We start from the raw sequence: 15,104 nt of genomic DNA, 5'->3' as shown, positions 1-15,104 counted from the left end.
CTTTTTTATAGCTGAGTAGTATTCCTTTGTGTATATATACCATATCTTTATACAATCATCTGTCAATGGGCATTCAGGTTGCTTCCATGTCTTGGCTATTGTATATAGTGCTGCTATGAACATCAGAGTGCATGTATCTTTTTGAATTAAAATTTCCTCCTGATATATGCTCAGGAGTGGGATTGCTGGATCATATGGTAAGTCTGTTTTCAATTTTTTAAGGAATCTCCGTACTCTTTTCCATAAAGGCTGCACCAAACTACATTCCCACCAACAGTGTAGGAGGGTTCCCTTTTCTCCGCACCTTCTCCAGCATTTATCATTTGTGGACTTTTGAATGATGGCCATTCTGACTGGTGTGAGGTGATGCCTCATTGTAGTATTGATTTGCATTTCTCTGATAATTAGTGATATTCAGCATTTTTTTCATGTGCCTACTGGCCGTTTGTATGTCTTCTCTGGAGAAATGTTTGTTTAGGTCTTCTGCCCATTTTTGGATTTAGTTGTTTGTTGTTTTGTTATTGATTTGTATGAGCTGTTTATATATTCTGGAAATTAAGCCCTTGTCAGTTGCATCATTTGCAAACATTTTTTTTCCTGTTCTGTGGGTTGTCTTTTTGTTTTGTTTATAGTTTCCTTAGCTGTACAAAAGCTTATAAGTTTAATTAGGTCCCATTTGTCTATATTTGCTTTTATTTCTCTTGCCTTGGTAGACTGCCCGAGGAGATCATTGCTAAGATTTATTTCAGAGAATGTTTTGCCTATGTTTTCTTCTATGAGGTTTATAGTGTAATGTCTTATGTTTAAGCCTTTAAGCCATTTTGAGTTTATTTTTAACCATCAAACATGAAGAAGGCAGTCTACACTGTACTCCCTTACCTGCCCTTCTTTTCTACAGAATAGTAAAGATTTGAGCATGGGTAAAATTTAGAGATTATTTGTTCTATCATTCACATAAGGAAATTTAAACTAACAAATGTAACTTGTCCAGGATTAAAACTAGAAATGACTGCTGTGGATTAAAATGCATTTGTTAGATTAATTTTTAAAAGGGCATGATGTATATTCACCAGTTTGTTTTTCCTAATATTTAAATATAATGAACTTCAAAGTACATTTCCTTGATGCTTTACCATTTACATGTAGAACTTCCTAGAATTTACTAATTGAGTCAGATTTACATAAATTTACTCCTTCCTTCCCTCCTTCCTTCCGTCCTTCCTTCCTTCCCTCCTTCACTCCCTTCCTCCCTCCCTTCCTTCCTTCCACAAACAATGAGCTGTAAAAATGTTCCAGGCACTGCATTTGTCACTAGAAATTTTCCAAAAGAAAAAATAAAGGAATGAGAAATAATTTTTTGCCCTCAAAAAGATCAGGCAGCTATCCAAAGTGCTATGGTTTTCTGCCATAAAAGATAAAGTTGCCATTAATATTCTCTTACACAGAAATTTTATAGGTTCTTTGGTTCAAAAGGAAATTGCACATCAAGTTAGGTACTTTTCTTTTGCTATATATGGCAGTTAGTTTTTACTGCAAAAAGAAAAATTAATGTAAAGGTAGAAAAGTAATGGAAAACACTTTTTATAGCTGACTCTGCAGAGCATTACATCACAATTTGATTAATACACCTAGTTAACATTTAAGTGTCTTAAGAGAAATATTTTTCTTGTTTACAGCCCACATTTCTTCCTTCCCCTAAGCTTAATTTAATGCAAAAACTCCCGCTGATATAATTGTTAATGCTTGAGAATTTCTGTTTTCTGTTCACAAAGCATGAGATGCGTTTTTATGTGCTGTGTACTGTATGCGTTGAAGCAGCAAGAACATTTCTCACAGCCTTGCAAAAGTAAAACTAACTTGTGTGGTGATTTCAACAGCAAAAGTCCTAGGTTTAATTAATAACAAAGAGCTGCTCTTCCAAAGACTAAGTGAAGATTTTATTTAAGTCCAACTCAGCAAAGGAAATTGGGTTTATAATTGTTATTTGCTATCTGTCATGTAGATTCTTAATGACTTCATTTTATTATCTGGTGGTGAAATTTTACTAAAAGTAATTTTCTGATTGACTTGCATTCTGTGACATATGAATTATTAAAAAAAATAAAGGTTAATTAATCAGACTTTATTGTATATAACCAGCACTGCGCATATTCCAATCTCTAGCAGCAATACTATGTGAAAGTTGGTTCCTGCAGACTGTTTCCAACAGGGTACTTCTATTCAACTTGTGTTTTACATGTATAAGAAGTACACTGCTCCCTAAAAAAATTAAGATTTTTTTTGTCATGAAAACAGAGGTTTAGCATGTTTGAAGGTTTCCGACAGACTCAAATTTAAAATTATAATAATTGCCAATAAAAGGTTCATTTCTTGTGAAAGAGTTGGGTGCAGACTTTATCTTCCTGACAAAGAACATTATTAATTCACTTTAAAAATTTATACCTGCCATCAACTGAAATTAACTAATATTTACTAAGCACCTACTCTATGTAAGGTTTTTTTTTTTTTCTGTCTTCAGAATTCCTAAAATGTGTTCATGTAAGATTATTTAAAACTGCTCAGAATAACTTTCTTATCTTTAAGGAAGGAAGAGAGGAAGGAAGGACTAGGTGAAACAAGGAAAGAAAATATTTAAATGTAAAAACATAATAATCGACACGAGGACTAGCGGTTTTTTGGATTTTTTTAAAAAGATATTAGTTTAACCTTTTACATTCAAATATTTTCTAGCCTCTCTTTTACGAATTAACATCACATAGTGAATTTTAATTTAAAAAAATTAAAAATAGGAAAAGACTAAGTTAGCTAAAGTCTCTCTTCCGCTCATAGGATAGGCTCTCACAAGTAAGTTAATATTATTCATTCATCTAAATATGTGCACTGAGACAGCTGGCAGGTTGTAGCCCTCATTGTATTTCTTCAAGGGACAGCAGCAATCAGGGAGAAAAATAGTTTATCTACTTACTATATAAGCAAATATAAATATTCATTTAAGAATAGACACACACAATACTCATTCCATACTTTTGTTTAGGGGAATAGGGGCATTATTTTTGCGTACTTGAGTACTCATCATGATCTGCGTACAGTGCTAGGTGTTTTGCGTGCATTGTTTTGCTTTTTCTTCACAAATACAGTTAACAATAAATAGTTATCCTCACTTAATAGATAGAGAGATAATGCATGTTAGGATGTGTGTGTTTAGAAATAGTCATGATGTCTGCAAGTGGTTCAGATGTACGTGTGTTTGTGTGTGTGTGTGTGTGTAGATTGTGAGGACACAACTTTTCAATAGTTTGACACTTTTCATAATGAAGACTTGGAGAAAAAAAAATGACAGACGTGAACACTGCCTGAATTCTGTGCCCCTCCCTTCCCAGCAGCAGCGTATAAAAGTCCACATTCATCAGCACGATGGGTGCGGAGAGCTCTCTCCTGGTGGCTGGGATTGCGCGTTCGTCTTCACAATGCATTTGAGCGTATGTTTATGTTTCTGGGAGATTTGGGGAAATAAATTAGAATAGTCAGTCACTTTTGAGGACATTTTGTCAATTATATATTACAATTTCAAATTTTCGTAGGCTATGGCTGAGCAATTCCCCCTCTCAGTATTTCCCTTAGGGGGAAAAAAAATTCGTGCCCACACAGGTTCGAAGCTAGATGCTCGCAGCAGTATTGTTTGCAAAGGAGAAAAATTGGAGCCACTGTTACGTCCATTAATAATGGCGAAACAAGAAGGCCCACATTGTGAATTCATATGTACAAGCACGTGCCATAATTGTGGTAAAGACTGAGAACTAATGACAAAATATACTAAATACTCTACATTTTACCGAAAGTCTAAGCAGGTGAAGCCGACCACCTCTCTTTGGGGCCTCTGGAGAAATGTGAGAACCTGCCCCAAAGCCTCTTCCACTGGGGCCGTGCCCCTGTCTCCAGCCTGTTCTGGGGTGTCCGCAGCAGATCGAGATGATGTCTAAGCAGTTGTACATCGTTTCCTCTGTTGGGAGTACAGTGTTTGGGTCATCCGCTTTCCTTCACCAAAGTGGTGAGAAGACGGGAATTCCAGAGCAATCACCTCTAAAGCTAGGACATGCTTGTAAGGAGAGAGAACTGGAATTTTGTTACTTAGCTGGAACGTCCTGAGTCAGAGAACGTGCTAAATTACCCATAACCTGTGAAGAAAGGAAAGGAGAATTGGAGAGAAGTGGCTTGGTAGGAGACAGGCAGGGACCGAGGAAGCCAAGGCAGTGCCCTGGAGTGCCCAGGTCATCAGAGGTACAGAAGGTGGATTCACAGGCACGGTTCCTGGAGCCGCGGTGATGGTGGACTGGGTAGTCCCGGCTTTGCCAGCACTGCACAGCGTCGGAGGGAAAGAGCAATCCCAGCACAGGGGTGCTCGTGAAGGCCACCAGGACAGGTGCAAGTGGTGAGCAAACCTCACATGCAAACAAATAGCAGTACGTAGAGGAGCTGCCAGAGAGGGAAACGTCTTGTGGGGGAGCCGCTCAGCAGGATGCCCGTGGGCAACGATTATCCAGCGGCGCAGCCCAGCCGTAAGGGAGCTGCAGCTTCAGCCCTTATGTAGAGGTGTTGCCTCGTTTCTCTTTTTCTTCTCCCCGCTCAGAAACAGAGGAGCTAGCACAGTGGAAAAGTGGAAAAATCGAGCAAGTTTCAAACCATAACGTCTCCAGCTTTGGGATACTAGGAAGGCTGTAGTATTGGGGTCAACTGACTCTCCTGCCTGGCCCTGAATTTTATATTTGGCAGTGGCTTCAGACCAATGAACTCAACTGGCTTCACAGCAAACTGCACCAGGTGCACTGACGCTACATATACCCCCAGGACCGAGAGACCCAGCCCAGGACCTCAGCCTCACCTCCCCGTCTTCATGTCTTTAAAGGCATGAGAGTCACCCGCATCTTAGAAGAGGATACAAAGTATAATTGCCTACTGCTATTAATTCCACATATATGTAGCATTGCTGATTATTTTGTCACAAGAATTTGGGGTTTTGGAAATTGGCAGCAACATGAATAAAAACCTCTGAACTGAGAGCAAGAAATTCTGGCTTTTAATTCTAGTTATATAGTTTGGGGGGGAAATATAACTTAACTTTCTTGGCCTCATAATCCCAATCTTTAAGATTTGTCCAGAACAGTTATTCTTAATTTTTTGAATCATGAACTACAGTGAAAATCATTTGAGCCTTTATCATTACATTCTCAGAAAATCGTGGACCTTCGCCCAGGAATTATGCTCAGACATATAAATTGAAAACAATTTGTGTGATTTTTGAACTGATTATGGGCTCTTTGACACTGATCAGATGAAGAGCCCTTAGACAATCTGCCAGATCTTCTCATCTCCAATTCTTCACGAAATTTATAACTTTTGAATCAATCAGAGAGTTTTCCTGGAGGAAAAAAAAATGATTTTCCGTATAACGTAGAAATCGAATAATAAATCATTGGATAAAAGGATATGGCCAGCCGTACTCTTGAGTTGTGAGGTCTCCATGGCTAAGAATGTTGTAAAATAAAGTTTGTTTCCAGTGATCTTTTTAGATCAGAAGTCAATGAGCTTTTCCTATAGATAGCAAATATTTTAGGTTTCCCAGGCCATAAAATCTCTGCCACAGCCACTCAGTTCTACCGTCGTATTGTGAGAGGAGCCATGTGCAGTGTGTAAACAAGTGAGCATGGCTGTATCCCAATAAAACTTTATTTACACAAACAAGCAGTGGGTGAGAATTGGCCTGTTGATTGCTGGCCTGTTTTTTGATGGTCAAAGCTATCTTTGAACTTCTCATTCAGCCTAACAGTCTTTTTACTATTCTGCCCTAAGCTTGAAATATAGCAACACTAAAAATCTACTTGTATCCTGATATTCAGGTATAATAATATCTATAATCTAAATTCCTTATTTTTCACCATACAAGTGTATAGTTGGGAAAAACTGCCAAAAAAAGAATACCTTTTTAATTTAAAAATATATTGTGCTTTTTAGATATGTTAGAACTACAGATTGCAACAATTTAATGCATTGATTTGTCTAAGACTGCATCCAAATTTCTTTTATCCTTTGCTTCGTGAAAGTACGTCAGATAGACCTTTACTGCAAGACATTGCTGTCAATTTGGTTTATTTAAATCCATAATTTAAGAAAAATGAATGCGTAGTCACTGGCAATTTTACAGCCAGACGCACTAGTAGTTATGAGATCCATCCCACTGCTTAGGCCTTTGGAAGTGGTAAGGAGAAAATAATCATTCAGTTGGCTTTTCTGTGTTTGACATATTTTTCTTGAATAAAGGGTAGATGATAAAGGAATCAATATTTTAAATACACAGCATTAAAAATCTTGCCAAATGTCGCTGTTCCTGCACTGGAGTTAGTTGCATCTGTCCAGGGAGTTATGTGTTCTGTTTCTGTGCCTTATCGGTAATAAGGTAGTTCAGTCACACATCTCCCCGTTGTGTATACAAGTTTAATTTTTCATAATTCTGTCCTTAAGAAACACTGCATTCTTCTGAGACTAAAGATTAATAACAACATAAATTAGATTGTCTGGGTTTTCAGGGGATTTCACAGATTTAACACTCCATTCTGGTACATGAAAAAGCCAAGATTCATTTCTCAGGTTAAAGAGTCGAGGTCCTTTTCGTATAGTACTTTTACAACGTCAATTAATTATTTTTATTTCGCGCTTTATCCTGAGATAAAGATTTTGAATACTAATTGAAACTCAGCTCTAGTTACTGCCAAGGAAAACTTAAACCTTAAACCTTCCTTTCCTTATATGTAGCTTTTCGTAGTAACAGTTTAAATAATGTCTTATGTAAAGTGTCTTGGATGAGAAAAAAAAAAAAACCCTTGGTCCATAGAAATTTTATACTCAATATTATTTTTCTATATCTCACAAATCTTCTAAGTACTTGCCACTTTTCCCCCCTTTTCTCCCTTCAAGAATTTAAACTGTGATTTCTCTGGGATCTTTCCCAAATCCCTAAATTTTATGATAAATCCTCTCTCCTCCTGTTACTTTCACGTTTCTAATTTTTATTTTTCTTTTTGTTACATTTTGTACCTCTGTTGCTCTCTGCAATATTGATTAGAAATAGAAAGTAAACAAAACCCAGTAGAACTAGCGGAGAAATGTACTGGTCTGCAATCTTTCGACTTTTCCTGTTTGCTTTATTATCTCTTTTGTAAACGATCCTAATATTTCTTCCTCCCTTTTACGTTTTGCTAATTCAACATTTCTTAGTTCTCTATTCTGTGAAAGCTCATTACTAGGTTTCTGAGATTAGCATTTTCGCTATATTCTACTAAAAAGTACTTTTTACTGGCTTGTTGGTATTTGGTTGGCCTGTTTCAAACATCGATTGCCTCACTTTGGTCTTTATCACAATAGAACTCGACCTACCTAGAGCTCAAGGGAGCAATCAGTGGCAATGCTTTCATATATTTTAGGTGCAAAAATACTGCATCACTATGCTGTACCCCGAAACTTAACACAATACTGTAAAGCAACTACACTTCAATTTTTAAAAATGATTTGATCTGTCCATAGTCATCACAGTGGGACAGAAGGGTAAACTTATTGATAGATGTTCTTAACACTCTGATTTTTGAAAGAGTGGACCCAGCTAGTCATGCCACAAACTTCATTCCATTTCTACCTTGTTCTTTTAAAAGAGCTTTTCTCCCAAAACAGGAAGAGGATGCGCAGGTGTGCACACACCTATAGCAGGTGGTTCACACACGATCTGATTTTGTATTTCCATATCTCTGTCCCCATTTTACAGAGAATAATGTTGAAGCCAAGTAGTTCAGTTATTTTCCCAAAGTCATAAGTATAGTAAATAATGGATCCAAGATTTAATCTCTTATACATCTGTCTTGAAAATACCACGCTGTTTCTCATGTCTGTCTCCTTAAAGAGATGGATATTGCCTGGACCCCATTATAACCACCTAGGAAAAAGGTTTAAGTATTTTATTTATTATAAAGTTTGGGGACTTCTAAATGAATATTACTAATATTATCTTTTTCACTGTTTTTTCACTAACCCTAAGAAAAGCCAACATAATAAACTTATAGACTGAGGCATTTATTTGTTAATCTAAGGAACGTTTCTTGGACGCCTCCCTGCGAATGATACCGTGTAAGATGCTGAGGAGACGTAAAGATGAAACACAGGCTCCGACTTGAAAGCATTGTTTTCATTGGCCACTCCCCCCAATTAAGAGTCTGTTTCCTCATCTGTAAAGTGAATAAAATCAAAGTACTTGCCTCATTTACTTTTTCTCACGTAGTTACTTTTATTATCCCCCATTTTACTGATGAGGAAACTAAGGCACAGAGAAGTTAAGTGACTTTCTTAAGGTCACACAGCTAATCGATGGTGGAGCTGCGATTTGAACCCAGGCAGTCTGGCTTCGCTGTGCGTTCTCAGCCGCTGTGTCACGCTGCCTGCGGGAAGGTCAGTAGACACCACACGAGAAGTGACTTGACGCTGGCTTCTTTCTGTTCTGATGCACATGGGGTCCCAGGTTCCTTGTTACTCCATTTGTGAATCTTACAGTTTTTGGTGCCACTCGTTAAAAAACAGGTTCAATGTCTTATGTGTTAGTCAAAGGAAATACAAGGACTTAGAAAATTTTGTCTTTCTCTTTAACCAGGTTTAAAATGAAATAAAATTACTTACTTAAAAAAATTATAGGAGTAACAATAAGTAACTCTGATCTCAGAGAGCTGTTTTGAGAATCAAATTAGACTATAGGATCCCATAATAGCTTTAGCAGAGAATAGATGCTTGATAAATAATTTGTGCTTTATAAAAAGAAAACTGCTGAAACATTTTTGCATTTACTGCTAGGAAAGAGCTGTCCATGTCTTCCAAGAATGAGGGAGAAAATAGCCTTCTTGTTCTAAATTTGAAAGGGTTTGTGAAATCTCATTAAAACTAAAACTTAACCCTGCACTAGTGTAACAGGGCATGTGTCTCGTTTATTGCTCTGCCCACAGCCGGAATACGGTGCCAAGAGCATCGTACACGACTGAGTTGTCGGGGGGGGGGGGGCGGGAGAAACCCACCTGTGGTACCCAGCAAAATTACAAATCGGTCAATATTTGTGTTAGTTGATTTTATTTGTAATTCTGTTTGGGGAAGCAAAGGCTGAAAAGAACATTCCGGGACAAGGGGAATAAAAGTTTATACCTTTTGAATTCCTAATACGTGCTGTGTAATATGTGAGGCATGTTCTCATGTGTGATCTTATTTGTGCCTTCTGTCGCAATCCTTATAAACGTGGTCAGTGGGCCCTAGGTCAAGCTTTTCCCAGGACTTGGAAATAAGGGAAACCGCATTGCCCTTGACAAGCGCACGGTGACACCAGCACGTACAGGATGACGGCAGGACCACTCGCAGCCACCTGCCAGGCCCCCAGGATGAGCCCACGCAGAGAGGATCGTGAATCGGGAGGAGGGTGGGCGGAACTGGAGACACAGTCATAACTTCCGCTTATGAGCACTTACCCTGCGCCAAGCGGGGCACTGAGAACTTTTCGTTCTTTTCCTAACACTGTGAGAAAGTGGCAGACTTGGAACTTGCCACCTGGCCTGCGTGGCTCTGAGATCTGTAGTCCTGGAATCACAGGTCCTGTCGGTCTGCTGTCTGTGGGGAGCGGATGCCTCCTGGGGCCGTAAGGAGTTCTGATGAGTATTAACTACATCATCATCATCATCATCATCATCATCATCATCATCATCATCATCATCATCATCATCATTATTATTGTTGTTATTGTTATTGTTATTATTTTGGCTACCCAATAGCAAACTCTGTTCCTATGCCTGGGACGTTCATACAGTGTGTGTCTTGGTCGGAGGCCCAGCCAAGCTGAGGCACCCGCCAGGAAGGCACGGTCAAGGAAGCAGAGAAGCAGAAGCAGTGGGGATGTTGTTCTGGGCTCAGAGCGGCTGTAGCTCATCCAGTTTTAAGGGACCTCAGCGTCGGAGGTGCCCTGCTGGCCCCAGTGACCTTGCCAGCTGGAGCCACGGGCAGCACACTGCTGCTCCCCGAGTTCCCTAACCAGGTGTCAGAGCCCTACTTCATTCCTGTTCATCTTCTGATCCCGGCTCCCCATCCTTCCTGTGACCCTGTGAGTTAACCAACAGTTCATTTCCATGAATTCTTATCCTCCGATCATAACGTGACTGACACAGTGTCACAGTCAACATAATTCCAGGAGTCTCTGTAGGGAGGGTTGAAAGGAGCTGTCTTTGCCTCATGCATTAAAATCTTAGTCCTATAGTTCCCTGCCCTTGTTCTTCTTGTCAAGCAAACTTTTGATCATGATTTGCTTCAGTCCATGGAGAAACACTGAGCTAGTCCTGCTGACGGGAGAATTCCCATTCACCAGAATGGTTCTGCTTCCCATCATTGCCGAGTCCAAGCTCATACTGCTCGCTGCACAACAGCCCAATAAATCGAGGGATCAGTTTTGGGGGCAACGAATAGTGACTTTATGCAGAAAGCCAGCAGACCGAGGATATGGAGGACTAGTGTCCCAGAGGACCACCGTGCCTGAGTTAGAATTCAGGTTTCTTTATACTAACAACGGGGAGAGGGTAAAGTCAAACATTTCCTGTTTCCCGTCAGCCTCCAGAGGGGTGGTGTTCATTTTTTGCTTCCTGCAGTCACTCACAGGTGGGCCTGGTCAGGGTATTTCCTGTGAGCTAAACAAAGGTATTTTAGCTTAATGCTTATTAAGGAGGGGAGGCGGGGTTCCCAGAGTTGGGCCACTAAGTATAATGTAAGCTTATAGATAACATCCCTTCGGTGGTTAACAAGCAATAGATTGCAAGTTAAAGTAGAAGAAAGAGATCTAACAGAGTCAGATGTGTTCTTCCCTAGGACGTCGGGTTAATACGTGGATCTTTGGGCTTTCTGACAGTGTCGGGAGTTTGGTTATGTGAATCTGCTTTTGAGAGCTGGATACACTCTGACGTGCTAATCACTCATCTGCCCAAGGGCCAGAACAGAAGGTTTTGGTGGATTCACCAAATGTCCCCCAATATTAGCCTCTTTAAGAAAAAACTGTCCATTTCTCAACATTTCTATTAGCTTGCCTTTCTCTAAACTTTTCCACCATGGAGATGAATACAAACAAACCAGTGTAGAACAAATATCTGGCAATATAACTGTCAAAAAAAAAAGACAATTGAAAGTTTCAGCATTCATGATTTTCATATGATCCAAGTGTTGGAAGTCTACCAAACTGTTAACAGTAACAGAAAATTCCAAGATCAAAACTTAAGTTTTACAAAATGAGGGAAGATCAGATGGAGAGTTAACCTCTGAATTCCATCTGGGGGTGTAGGGAGCCAGAGACAAACTCTAAAATCATGTCGGAGTGACAACAATTAGAACTAGAAAGGACTCCGTTAGTAGATTATAAGGCAAGAATGGTCTGAGGGGAGTTTCTCGGGGACAGGGTTCAGCTGAAGGTTTTCAAAGGGCCACAAATAGAGAAAGGCACTGCAGCTCACGTGTGTGGAGAAGGGAGGTAATCCACAGCAAGTGCCCTCTAAGCTTTCATCAGTTCCTGGAAACGTGATGAATGTGCACAAAATCTGACTAGCGAACCTGAGAGAGGGTGGTCGGCTACAGTGGAAGCTGAGCATCAGCAAACACGGGAGGGCAGGGGCCAAGCTTGGAGCCATGGGCAAAACTCTTAGGCAATGAGTTTTAAGCAAAAGGGAAAGAAAGTGAGTTTTGTAGCATCCACCGATCTCAATCACAAAAATTGTAAACACTGAGGCTGCTTCATACCACAGATAACACCAGTGCCTCCCAGTGCCTCCAATCACTCTTAAAAACAAGTTTTAAAATCCCCCTATCAAGAAAAAAGCCCTTTGACATGGGCCATGGCATGGCATTTATGAATATGACACCAAAGGTGCAAGCAAAAAAGCAAAAGCAAAAAGGTGGGGCTACATCAAAGCAAAAAGCTTCTGCACAGCAGAAGAAACAATCAACAAAATGAAAAAGCAACCTTCAGGATGGGAGAAAATATTTGTAAACCACATATCTGATAAGGGGCTAATATCTAATAATAAAATATAAGAAACTCACACAACTCAATAATTAAAAAAAATCATCCAATTTAAAAAATGGGCAAAGGCCCTGAATAGATATTTTTTTCTAAAGAAGATATGCAGATGACCACCGAGTACATGAAAAGGCACTCATCAGGGAAATGCAAATCAAAATCACAAGGAGAGATCACCTCACACCTGTCGGAATGGCTGTGATCCAAAAGACAAAAGAAAAGTGCCGGGGTGAGGAGGCAGAGGGAAGGGAACTCTGGTACATTGCTGGTGGGAACGTAAGCTAGTCCTATCCTATATGTTCATAACAGCATAGACAAAAGGCAAGACGTGGAAATAACCTAAGCGATCTGTCATCACTGATGGATGACTCGGTAAAGAAAATGTGGCATTATTGAGACATAAAAAGAAGGAAATACTGCCATAAATGGACCTGTAATAATGGACCTGTAAAGTGGACCTGCCATAAATGGGCATGATGCTAAGTCCAATAAGTGAGACAGAGGAAGGTAAATACAGAGAGCAGACTGGCGGTCACCAGGCGCAGGAGGTGGCGGGGCAGGGAATAGGCTGAAGGCCATCAAAGGGTACAAGCTTTTATTTTAGGATGAATAAGTTCTGGGGATGGACAGCTTGGTTCATGTGGCTGTAGTTGCCAGTACTGTGTTGTATATTTGAGAGCTGCTGAGGTAGTAGGTCTTAAGAGCTCTTACCACAGCAACAAAAAAGGGACTGCGTTAGATGTTGGGTGTTGACTCACCTTAGTGTGATAATCATTCAGCAACACATACAAGTGTCAAATCATGTCTTACACCTTAAACGTATGCCACGCTGTATGTCAGCTGTACCCCCATAAAGCTGGGGGGTAATGAATTGCAGTAACAGTGACAAAAGAAATAAGATCCTCCAAGACTTCTGGTCAGATTTACTGAAAATACATGATATTTCGGCTATTTCTGTTTAAATAGTCTTGAAATTTGAGGCACATTAAATAAACTCAGTTTATTCCATCTCTGAGTGAAAATACTCAAACAGGAGTATAAAATTCTCAGGTCCCCAGATAGGGTTTTACACACTCAGCTGTCCAACTGTGAACGCTAATTTAAAACCATTTTCTATATCTTTCCTTTTGTCCATGTTAAAAAGATAACAAGAATTTCATTTTTTGACTAAATTGCCTCTGAGAAGTTAACTTATTTTTCCCCACCCATCTCAGAATCAAAGGAACTCTTAGTTTCAGCTCAAAGCTTATCTTGTCTGTTGTGTTTTGTTATTTAAAACAGCCCACCAAAGACAGCCCAGTATTTTATACCAGCGCCTTTAAAAATGCATGAGGATGTGCTTATACAGTATCATCACAAACTTTAAGGCATCATCCATCTCTAAGAACCATCCTCCTAAATCTGCACCAGTGCCCTCAGTCATTGTAAAGCACACATTTTCTGATTCACAGCATCTTAGAAGCTTCCAAGAGTTTAAGCTTTGAAAGCTTTCAAAATGGTTTATTGATCTAAAGTGCCTGTTGGGAAAGTCTGATTTATGTCTCCCACTTAAGATCGCATTGTCTGTACTCATCTATATTCCTCTGAAGTTTGACAGTTTTTTCCCACAGTTCTTAGTATCTTCACTTATTCCATCATATCTGACATAATCCATCAAAGCTAAAAACCAAATAAATAAATAGATAGAGGAAGAGAGACACACTGTATCAAAAATATAATTATTTCTTTTGTTGTTTTTGGTGGGGAGGCAATTGGGTTTATTTATTTTTAGAAGAGGTTCTGGGGATTGAACCCAGGACCTCATGCGTGTTAAGCATGTGCTCTACCACTTGAGCTATACCCTCCCCCTTATAAGTATTTCTTTTATTCTTGATTTTGACTAAGCTACGTAATGTAGATTCATATTCAAACATGGAGTCAGTAAGAATCTTCATTAACTACAGCTAATCAAGTTTTTCTAAAGTCTCAAAATGTAATTGACACTGAGTTTGGCTTCAGAGAAAGAACTGAACTGAGTTTGAATAGGTTATTTTATTTCAAGAAAACCAACAAAGGAAAACTAATTGTACTCCATTACTGCTACGAAGTAAAGAACTGCCATCAGTGGGTCCTACCCCAAGAGTAATGTTAGCCTTTATGGTTTTATTTCTCAATGCTTCAGTTACTTTATATGCATTATATCTGCATTTGAAATTGCATATACATTCTTATGTCACTGAAAGAAAACGTAACGTGACGACAGGCAAAACCTCTGGAGGTAACCGTCCCATCCACGTAAATTGGATGAGGATAGAAACCAGTGACAACATGGATCTTACAACACGTTACATTGATGACTTCGTTGTATTTCTTTACCCAGACTGTGTTTGTCAGGGAGTCACTGGAACACTGTTCTAGAATTTCTTCCTAGTGGTTCTATACATTGAACAGCAGTAAGAGCCTTAAGAGACGTCTGTCACCTGTGATGAAGCCCACCTGATAAACTCGTGACGTGTCTGAAATTTAAAGCCAAGCAAAAGTCTTAAAGTGTGAATCATGGACATGAAGTTTTGTGTCTTTCTCTGTGTCTTAGTTGTAACGCGTGTCACAATTTACATTTATTTTGTTTCTGGTTTTGTAGTGTTGGTTCGTCCTTTCATTTGATCGTTAGCTCCGTGAGATCACGTAGCTGTCGCTCCCTGTCACGGCCCATAGTGTCACCTGGTAGCTGACGCAGACTAGGTTCCCATGAGTACCTTTTGAAAGAATAGTAAAAAGGATCAGATGTTTGCCAGACGTGTTTCTCATGGGTCAGTTGTGAGGCCAGCCCAGGAGACTTTCAGCACCTCTGGTAGATACCAAGAAAGAGAAGGTATGAGAATACAAAGGAATGGAGTTTATTCTTCAGTGAGGCTGCACAGCCGTATGGTCATTTCTCTGTGCTGTTCCCAAACTTCCTCCCGAGCCGTGGTGACTGTCTCTACCATTATTGTACGTGACCCAG

The 15,104-nt window shown here is 39.6% G+C and overlaps 1 long non-coding RNA gene across 1 annotated transcript in view; it reads left to right on the top strand.

Annotated features, from left to right (window-relative positions):
• The window catches only part of LOC135318854 (uncharacterized), a 259,627-nt gene that overhangs the window by 243,442 nt on the left and 1,081 nt on the right, over nt 1-15,104 (top strand). The gene's annotated exons all lie outside the window — the stretch shown is intronic.

This window comes from Camelus dromedarius, chromosome 22 (genome assembly GCF_036321535.1).
Source record: "Camelus dromedarius isolate mCamDro1 chromosome 22, mCamDro1.pat, whole genome shotgun sequence".
In the NCBI taxonomy this organism is placed as follows: Eukaryota; Metazoa; Chordata; class Mammalia; order Artiodactyla; family Camelidae; genus Camelus; species Camelus dromedarius.
The sequence above is the reverse complement of the archived record's forward strand: the minus strand, read 5'-3'. Positions and strand labels throughout refer to the sequence as shown.